Source organism: Mastomys coucha, unplaced genomic scaffold (genome assembly GCF_008632895.1).
Source record: "Mastomys coucha isolate ucsf_1 unplaced genomic scaffold, UCSF_Mcou_1 pScaffold5, whole genome shotgun sequence".
NCBI lineage: Eukaryota > Metazoa > Chordata > Mammalia > Rodentia > Muridae > Mastomys > Mastomys coucha.
Genome location: NW_022196911.1, coordinates 837,480 through 846,779, shown reverse-complemented (window position 1 = coordinate 846,779; position 9,300 = coordinate 837,480). Strand labels below are relative to the sequence as shown.

The window sequence follows — 9,300 nt, the reverse complement described above, 5'->3', positions numbered from 1 at the left end:
TGGAGGAAACTCTTCTTAAAGCGAGACAAGTTTTCCTTGAGTTTCTCATACTTGAAACGCCTCAAGAGTATCAGCAGAACTGCGAACTCAATTTTCACCTTGTTATGTCACTAAAATGCCCTTTGTTCCATATGCACTCAGAAGATAAAAAGAAAAATCGGTACTGTCAGATTTCATAGCTACTTTATGATAGCGATACATTTTCTGTGTGATGCATGCAACACAGACATATAATATACAACATATTGAGTTCTCCATTACTCCTGGACATGAAGTTTGGATTTATGGACTGCTAGAGATCTCATAGTACTAGTCCCTACAACCAGCTTGGCTCAGAAGGGGCTAAGAAATATGTCTGTACAGGACAGATTTGGTCAATTCTCAAAATGAATTCTTGTAAACAGGAGGGGGAGGGGAAGAAACTGTAGTGTCCGTTCACTCCACACTTTACTTTTTCACGACAAATGAGAAATCACAAGGGAAGCACCTATAGAAAGACATGAGGCACGTGGAGCTAGGCTTCGCTCTGAAGCACGGTGCGTTACAATTTCTGTGCAAAGCTAAGGGAAATAGAGATGAGTCTTTACCGGCCCCTTCTGCCCTATGTAAATACAGTCATTCCTTGAAGCTGCCTGCAGATGAACTCAGGAAGAGTCAGTTCAGAGTCACCGCAGCGCATGCATGCTGAACTGGAGCTCAAGGTGGGCCAGCCTTTGAGGATCTTTTAGTTATTTTCTCAGTGGCTGAAAGGAGCCTAAGTAAACCCGGAGGAGTCGGCAGATGAACCGTGAGAGAAGCTCAGCTCTATTGTTGTAGCTTAAAAACCAACAGTGACCTTGCTTTAGGCTGTATTAATTGTGAGGCTCTGACTCATCTTAGGTCTAGGAAATTTTACTAAAAATCAAAATCCTTTCTGCTCTGTGGGTTTTGTTTATGTAATCCATGGTCCCTTGATTTTATTAAATGTAATAGAGTTGGAATTTCCAGAGAGAATACAAAAATCAACTTACTGGGCACATGTTGTGAAGCCGAAGGAAGAGATCAGTGAAACCACAAATTAACATTATTTTGAAGACCCTTCCCTCTTGCCCCGTGACCAGGTCACCACACACTGGGGAAGGCTGGGGTTGATGCAGAGAGCATGAAGAAACTATTCTGGGTGTCCTCTGGGGAAGGGAGAGAGAACATTAACAACATATAATGAGTCTACAGGGCCAGGGGTGGTGGTGGCACATGGGGAACCAGAGGCAAGATGCTTGGCAAGTTCAGGGCCAGCCTGGTCTCAAAGTGAGTTGTAGTCTAGCCCGAGCTACAGAGTGAGATCCAGTATCAAAAAGCCAATAATAAATAAATAGGACATAGGGACATTTGAATAAATGTATGTATACGGCAACAACAATTTCACAATTTAAAAAAATAGCAATGTACTTTGGAGGGAGGATTTGGAACTTGACCGTTCTGCACCACGCCCAGAGTTCATTAGCTATAGTTAGTTCATTTAGGAGCATCGCTAATCATCTTGTTCTGTTCGGTTGATTTTGGCCAAAGAGAAATTTAAATTTAGAGCCAAATGTTTAGATACAAATTAAGGTATGCATGCTAGTTAATTTTTTTTGAGACAAAGTCTTACTATATAGCCCTTACTGGGCTGGAACTTGATATATAGACCAAGATGGCCTTGAACTTGGGGAGATCCATCTACCTCTGCCTCCAGAGAGCTGAGACTAAAGGTGTGTGCCACGGTGCCCAGTGTTACATGTTAGTTTTATCTCTCACATAAAAATCTGTGCTCTGGCTTGCGAGAGTTAGCTTCTTGGATGATTGTATGGGGCGAACTTGTCCCCTTGTGGCTTGTGAGACGTGTGAACTTACCCTTTCTCCACACAGAGATGAACTCTGAAGCTGGGTGCACTCACCCTCATTTCTAGCACCCAGGAGACAGAGGCGGGAAGATCACCAGCCAGGCCGGCCTGGGCTCCACAGTGAGGCTGGGTCTTAGAATACAACCAAGAGTTCTGCCTGGCTTGGCTGCTAGTAAATATGTCTTAAAATGGAAAGACATTGGGACAGAGCTTTTTGTTTTTTTTGGTTTTAATTTATGATAGTTACAGCTAAGGAAGAAGAATAAATGAATGTGGGGGACATTTGCATCTTATCATAAAGCCCCTGCGGAAAGGAGAGTTTCACGAAGCCACAGTAACTCGTTCTGACTCGGGTAACTCGGCTGCATTAATGCAGCAAGAGAAACTCTGATCACTGAGTCTGAAAACCAAGTAAACAGACTGGCTTTCCTTGACGTTCGTTTTACAGTTGCTAGATTCCCAGAAGCCATGAAGATAGAAGGGAAATATTTTAAACTTGAAAGCTATAGGGTGTGTTTTTTTTTTTATTTACACATGTGCGGTGTGTATATATGTTTGTTTGCTTGCATACACATGCATATGTGTGCATGGAAGCCAGTAGTTTCAGTTGGGGGGGGCGATCTTCTTTGTTTTGCTCCATATCCTATTTTTTCTAAACTTACTTATTTTCTGTATGTGAGGTACACTGTCACCCACTTCAGACATATCAGAAGAGGGTAACAGATCCCATTACAGATGGTTTGGGAGCTGCCATGTGGTCTCTGGGAATTGAACTCAGGATCTTGGGCAGAGTTTTTTTTAACTGCCCCTCTGCATCCTATTTTTGAGGCAGGGTCTCTCACTGAATCTGGAGCTTACTGATTCAGCCAAGCTGGTGAATGAGCACCAGAGGGCTGCCTGTATCCTCCTACCCCACTCTCCAGTGCTGGGGATCCAAACTCAGGTCTTCATACACGTATGGCAGGTGCTTCACCAATGGAGCCATCTCTCTGAACCCTAGGGATGGCTCTTAAACACACATGGCTGATAGAGAATTTACTTCCGCCTCCAGATATTAGTCAAACATTCTCTGGAAGAAAGTTCACTACCCACGATCTTTACCTAGGGGCAAAAGAATTGGGCCTGTGTGTTCCTCACAGCAGACCCTGGTAGCTTTGGCCCATTCTGCTCAGCATTGGTACCCACAACAGAGGAAACCATGGAGCACCTCTGATTCCAATATTAGCATCCTGTGTTTATTTGTTACAGGTCAGTGGAAACAGAGCCAAGCAGCTGACTTCTAGGAGAGCATCAAAAATACTGATGGATCATGTAGCATAGCAGATGACACTATTCAAAATGGGATCATGGGCCACAGCAATAAGAGGGCCAGATAAAGACACATGCAAGTGTCCTTAACACTCAGTCTACGATATGGAGATGAGTAAAGGTGGTATTTCAATATTACCATACCAAGGTAGTGAGTGGGTAGATTACTGATTAAGTGATATTATGACAACTGGCTGATAAGGAGCTCTCTCCTCTGAAAAAGACTCCCCCCCACCCCCCAGTTAGAGGGGCTCACGCTACACTCTGAGGGTAATCTACAAGGCCAGAGCTTAGAGATTCATGACAAGAGAGCATTGTGTATACACAGACTCTCCTCGGTTTTTTTTCCTGATATACACAGACTTAGTCATGCATATGTTAAGCTGATAGTGTGTGCATTACTCTAATCTAGCTGAGCATCACATCACACTGTAGCCCATCAGCTGTTGCCTTGGTGATAGTGGAGATGACTGCCTAGCATCACAGTACTTATCTCCAGCCAAAGAAAAAGTGGAGACCCCAAATTTCCCAGGATGCTGTCCACTGAATGTAGGTCCTCTCGTACTATTGCGAAGTTTGTGTCAAACTCCGAGGCAGGGACCATCTGTATGTCTACTACACAACACACAATATTGAATTCTATTTCTGCCTGAATGCATATGTTCAAAATGTATGAACACACAATTGGAACAGGGCCTGTGGTCTTAAGAGCTGTGACTTGGGAGGGAAGGACCAGAATTAGATGCCTGGTGCATCACAGCTTAAGGATAGAGTCTGATGTGCTTGGTGAATGGGGAAAAGGAAGAAAATGGTAATCTCAGAGGGCGTGGCTAAGGCCAAGACTGGCTGGTGTCTGTCGTCCACAGAGCTTAATATAAATGTTAACAGCAATGCCTAAGTGGACTGGGTGCTTCCTAAGCTGATGGGATTTGCAGACAGCAGTTCATACTTGCATTTCCCCTGGGAGGAACGGAACAGATGTGGGCAATAGCCAACCAGCTAAAGCCAGCCAGGTGCACTCGGGGCTGAGACATTTTCTGTGCAAACAGAAACAACTCTGGCTGTTATTTCTCACTGGTTTCCAGTGTAGCCTGCGATAACTCCTGGCTCAGCTCGGAGATGATAGCTGTGTTCTATGGTTTCCAGATGTTTACCATATGTTTGGTATTTATGTGTACAAACATTCTGAGTGCCAAACACCAGCAATCTCAACACCACCTGCATCTGTATTTTTCTTCTCACTTTTTTTTTTGGTTTGCTTTATAAAATTGCATGAATATTTTAGATGGCTTTTACTTTTAAAGGGCAGGCAACAATGTCATGCTATAACCTCTACCTGTACTTAAAAGAACCACAAAAATAGTTTGCTTCCAAAAACTACTTCTTGGTTCAGAATATAAACAAAAGAGATAAGAGCTTAGAGTGGAAATGATTTTTGCACACCAGGAACAGGAAACCCTCCAGAGTCCTACACACATATCCCGTGCCTCTCCAGGCTGACATGAACAGAGCAGTGGTTTCTGCTTTCCTGAGTCAAATCTGAATCCAGAGCTTTTGAAGCAACAGCTGTTTCCCTTGGTGTCATGGCTTTGAGAGTTCTGGGGCTAGAGAGATGACTCAGTGAGTGTGCTGCGTGCTGAACAAGCACGAGGACCTGAGTTTGAATCCCAAGCACCACATCACAGCTGGGCATGTATGTTTGTAACCCCAGCATTGGGAGAATGAAGGTAGGTAGATCAGTGGGGACTCAATAGCCAGCAAATCTAGATGGAAGGGTGAGGACCAGCCTCCCCAAGAGCCCTGTCTCAAAAAGTAGGTACTGGGGACAAAAGAGGAAGACACGGAACATCGCCCTCTGACCTCTATGTGTATACACGTGTCACATAGAGTTCTGATCACATTCCGGCCTCTGGAAGTTCAGCTCTTTCATCAGGAAAACTTGAGGCAAACCTCACATCTCTTCTCAATTAGACACGTCACCCTGACTTTAGTCCCAGAGTTAATGCTGTGCAGAGAAAGAAAACCCTGCATAGCCTGCAAGTATACACAAGAGGAAATGTTCTGAATGAAAAAAATGCTAGGATGTCTGTTAAGTAGGCTCCGTTCTCACGACTGAACCCATCAGGATTAGGTTTGCCCACAAATATGAGGAGCCATGAAGAAGTGGCTCAATTCCAATGAAAGCGTACTTCTCTCTCACTTGAGAGGAGATCACAGTTGGTGCTTTATGCCAGCTTCTCGTTCATCTGCAGCTGCTGCGACCCAGGGGTCCAGAATGATTGCCAGAGCCCCTGCCATCGTAACTAAATGTCCTAATCAGTGGGGAAAGAGGAAGAAAGGCATGCCCTCTGGACGGGCTGGGGATGTAGCTCAGTTGGTAGAGGGCTTGCTTTAGTATGCACGAGGGCCTGGATTCTATCCCCAACATCTCATAAACTGGGTGAGGTTGGCACACGTCTGTAATCTTAGCACCCCAGAGGTGGAGGCAGGATAATCTGAAATTCAAGGTCATGCTCACAAGCATGAGTTCAAGGCCAGCCTTGGAGAGAGGAAGAGATGCAGAAAAGGAGAGAAGGAGAGAGCTAGAGAGGGAAAGGGGGAGAGGGAGGAAGAAGGAGAGGGAGAGATAGGGAGAGGGAAACAGGGGCACTTAGAGAGGCATATAGAGATACATACATATAGAAAGAAACAGAGAGGGAAAAAGAGAAAGGGATGCAGAGACATGAGGAGGACGGGAGACTGAGAAAGTTAAGACCTTCTGTGAGTCTCCGTGATCACCCTCAAGCAGAAAGCAGCACTGCTCAGAATGCTTCCTCCTCCAGGCAGAAGTGAGCTCCTGCCATGTCATCTGTGTGACGATCTATCTGCCTTGTGCCTTTTCCTGAAGAGATGTAAACAAACTCGGGTCCACCGTAGGTAGGGCAGTGACAGTAAACCAAAGAAAGAATCTAGCCTACGTCAGTGGAACAAAGGGAACACGGGGGACTCTCAAGCAGCTGCATCCCCAAGAAGTGCCCCCACTCCCACCCCAGCATGAGTGCAGTGACCAGGAAGGACAGCTGCATCATTGGAGCTTACCGTCTAGTATGTTGGCAGCTCTTCTAAAGAGACACCCACCATAGGGCTTGACTGTTTACCCCTCAGATGTCGTCCCAGGGAGGAGCCTGCTGAGTCCTGGCTTCCCTGAGAGAGAGTCTAGAGCATCCCTTGTAAGTTGCTTTAGCTTCTTGAGTCTTTCTGATCTGGCCCATTCTCCCCTCCAGCTGCCTTGCAAGGTCTCTCCCTTCTGTTTTGAGGCCAGGAGGTGGGAGGGACCGACAACCTCTGACTTCTTACGGAAAGGTCTTATGAGGCGCTCAGGAGGGTCACTGAGATAAACGGTGGGGGACACGGGATTTCTTACTAAACACTATGGACAGACAAAGAAGAACATGGGAGGGACTCAGAGGAGAGCAATCACTGGAGACAAGACAGCAAAGTAGAGGCTCTAAAGAGAAGCATCAGGCCTGTAAGGCAGAAGTTGGAGACTTCTTATTCTGACAGTGGAATGTTCCATGATGGAATGCTGTTTTTTTTTTTTTTTAAAATGTTAGACTAAAGGGAGAGTTCTTCCCATTGAGTTAACTGAGAATATGAGGATGTGAACTTGTCCTTTACGGGGACTTCATTATGCTGAAGCTGGAATGTATAGCTAAGGGATTGCAATCTTTGGGGGAACAACTTCAACCTGCCCCTCGTGAACCTTGCTCCAAAAGTTTGCAAGGCCAACAGGCATGATGAAATGCTGATTTGGGGACCAGGGGTGTAGCTCAGTAGGTAGGTAGGTACCTAGCATGTACACAGTACCAGGTTTGATCCTAATTACTATATATATGAACTGGATGTGGTAGGGCACACCTGTAAACCCAGCACCCAAGAGGTGGAGGCAGGAGGATTAAAAGTTCAAGGTCCTCCTTGGCTATACAGTGAGTTTAAGGCCAGCCTGGACACCACAAGTCTCCAATTGGGGGGAAAAAAGAACAGAAAGGAAAAGAGGGAGGGAGAGAAGAAAAGAAGAAACAATCTTTGTAATGTACATCTTTTACTGGGATAATAAACATCATAATAAGATGTTATATATACACATAGTGCTCTGTACCACACAGATAATATTTATATAGCCCGGTGGTTCTCAACCTGTAGGTTGCCTACTTTGGGGTGTTGAATGACCCTTTCACAAAGGTCCTGCATTATCCGATATTACCAGTATTATTATTATTCATAGTAATTTTATTATTATTTCAAATAATCAATTAACTTTTGTTTTTTGGTGTGTGTGCATGTGTATGTGTGTGTGTGTGTGTGTGTATGTTTTTTTGAGACAGAATTTCTCTGTTGTAGTCTCAGTTCCTCTGGAGCGCCTTCTGTAGACTAGGCTGGCCTCAAACTAACTCAGAGATCTACTTACCTCTGCCTCTCAAGTGCTAGGATTAAAAGGCACATGCCACCACACCCGGCTTATATTATGATTTATAACAGTAGCAAAATTACAGTTATGAAGTAGTGACAAAAATAATTGTATGGCTGGAGTCAGCACACCATGAGGAACTAAACTAACGGATCACAGCATAGGAAGGTTGAGAACCACTGCTGTAGCCATTTTTCTCATGCCAGACTCACTTATCCTGAATAAAGACAAGAACCAGGCTGAGAACATCCCAAGGGAGCCAGGAGAGGTGGTACATGTAGGGTTTGCTCTTTTTATTTATTTTTTCATATAAAACCAATTCTCTTAGAATTTAGACAACTGAGGCCAGACATGTGCCAGCAGATGGAGGGATGGCAGCTCCTGGCTAGATTCAATTGGAAGTCACTCACCATGGGCCACATGGAGTCCTGTATCTAAAAGGAAAATTAAAAATGGGAGCTGGGGAGGTAACTCAGCAGTGAGAGACACTTGTTCTTGAAGAGGACTGGGTTCAGTTCCCAGACAAGCAGGCAACCACACATACACATAGATAAGATACCAAATGAAACTTTTGACATCAGGAGCTTCTGACATCTTTTGATGAAAATATTAATAAAATTCCCCTTTAAAGAATTACAAGGAGAGAGGAAGCTCCACTCCCAGGCACTCTAACACGCCCAGCATCAGAGGTGAGGAGGACACAATATCTGTCCGAATACCGGGAGTAACTGGGACCAGCGGGACCAGGCACACAGGAACTCCGCCAGCCCAGTGGCTCAGGTTCCTTCTGGTTCCACAACACCCAGAGGAAGCTCCACTCCCAGGCACTCTAACACGCCCAGGATCAGAGGTGAGGAGGACATAATATCTGTCCCAACACTGGGAGTAACTGGGACCAGCAGGACCCAGGCACACAGGAACTTTGCCAGCCCAGTGGCTCAGGTTGCTTCCAGTCTGTCTGGGCCAGCCAGTGCCCTGAGCAGGCCTTGGACGCAAACTCTGCAGTCATTCCCAAAACACCTAGAGGAAGCTCCACTCCCAGGGGCTCTAACAAGCCCAGGGGCACAGGATCCCAGAATCACAGGATCCCAGAGACAGCTTGACTCTGAGGAGTTCTGACACAATCAGGATCACAGGAAGGACAGGCTCCAGTCAGACTTAACAAGGGCATGTAGCAGTAGAGATAACCAGATGATGCGGTAAGAATATAAGCAACACAAGCCAAGGTCACTTGGCATTATCAGAACCCAATACTCCCACCATTGCAAGTCCTGGACATACCATCACACCGGAAAAGCAAGATTCAGATATAAAATCACTTGTCATGATGATGATACAAGACTTTAAGAAAGACAAAAAAAGCACCCTCTAAGAAATACAGGAGAACACAGGTAAACGGCTAGAAACCCTTCAAGAGGAAACACAAAAATCCCTTAAAGAACTACAGGAAAACACAATCAAACAGGTGAAGGAAATGAACAAAACCATCCAGAATCTAAAAATGGAAATAGAAACAATAAAGAAATCAGAAAGAGAGAGACAACCCTGGAGATAGAAAACCTAGGAAAGAAATCAGAAGTTGTAGATGCAAGCATCACCAACAGAATACAAGAGTTAGAAGAGAGAATCTCAGGGGTAGAAGACACCATAGAAAACATGGACACAACAGTCAAAGAAAATGCA

General features: G+C 45.0%; 1 protein-coding gene across 2 annotated transcripts in view; it reads right to left on the bottom strand.

Annotated features, from left to right (window-relative positions):
- The window catches only part of Mthfd1l (methylenetetrahydrofolate dehydrogenase (NADP+ dependent) 1 like), a 181,783-nt gene that overhangs the window by 76,203 nt on the left and 96,280 nt on the right, over nt 1-9,300 (bottom strand). The gene's annotated exons all lie outside the window — the stretch shown is intronic.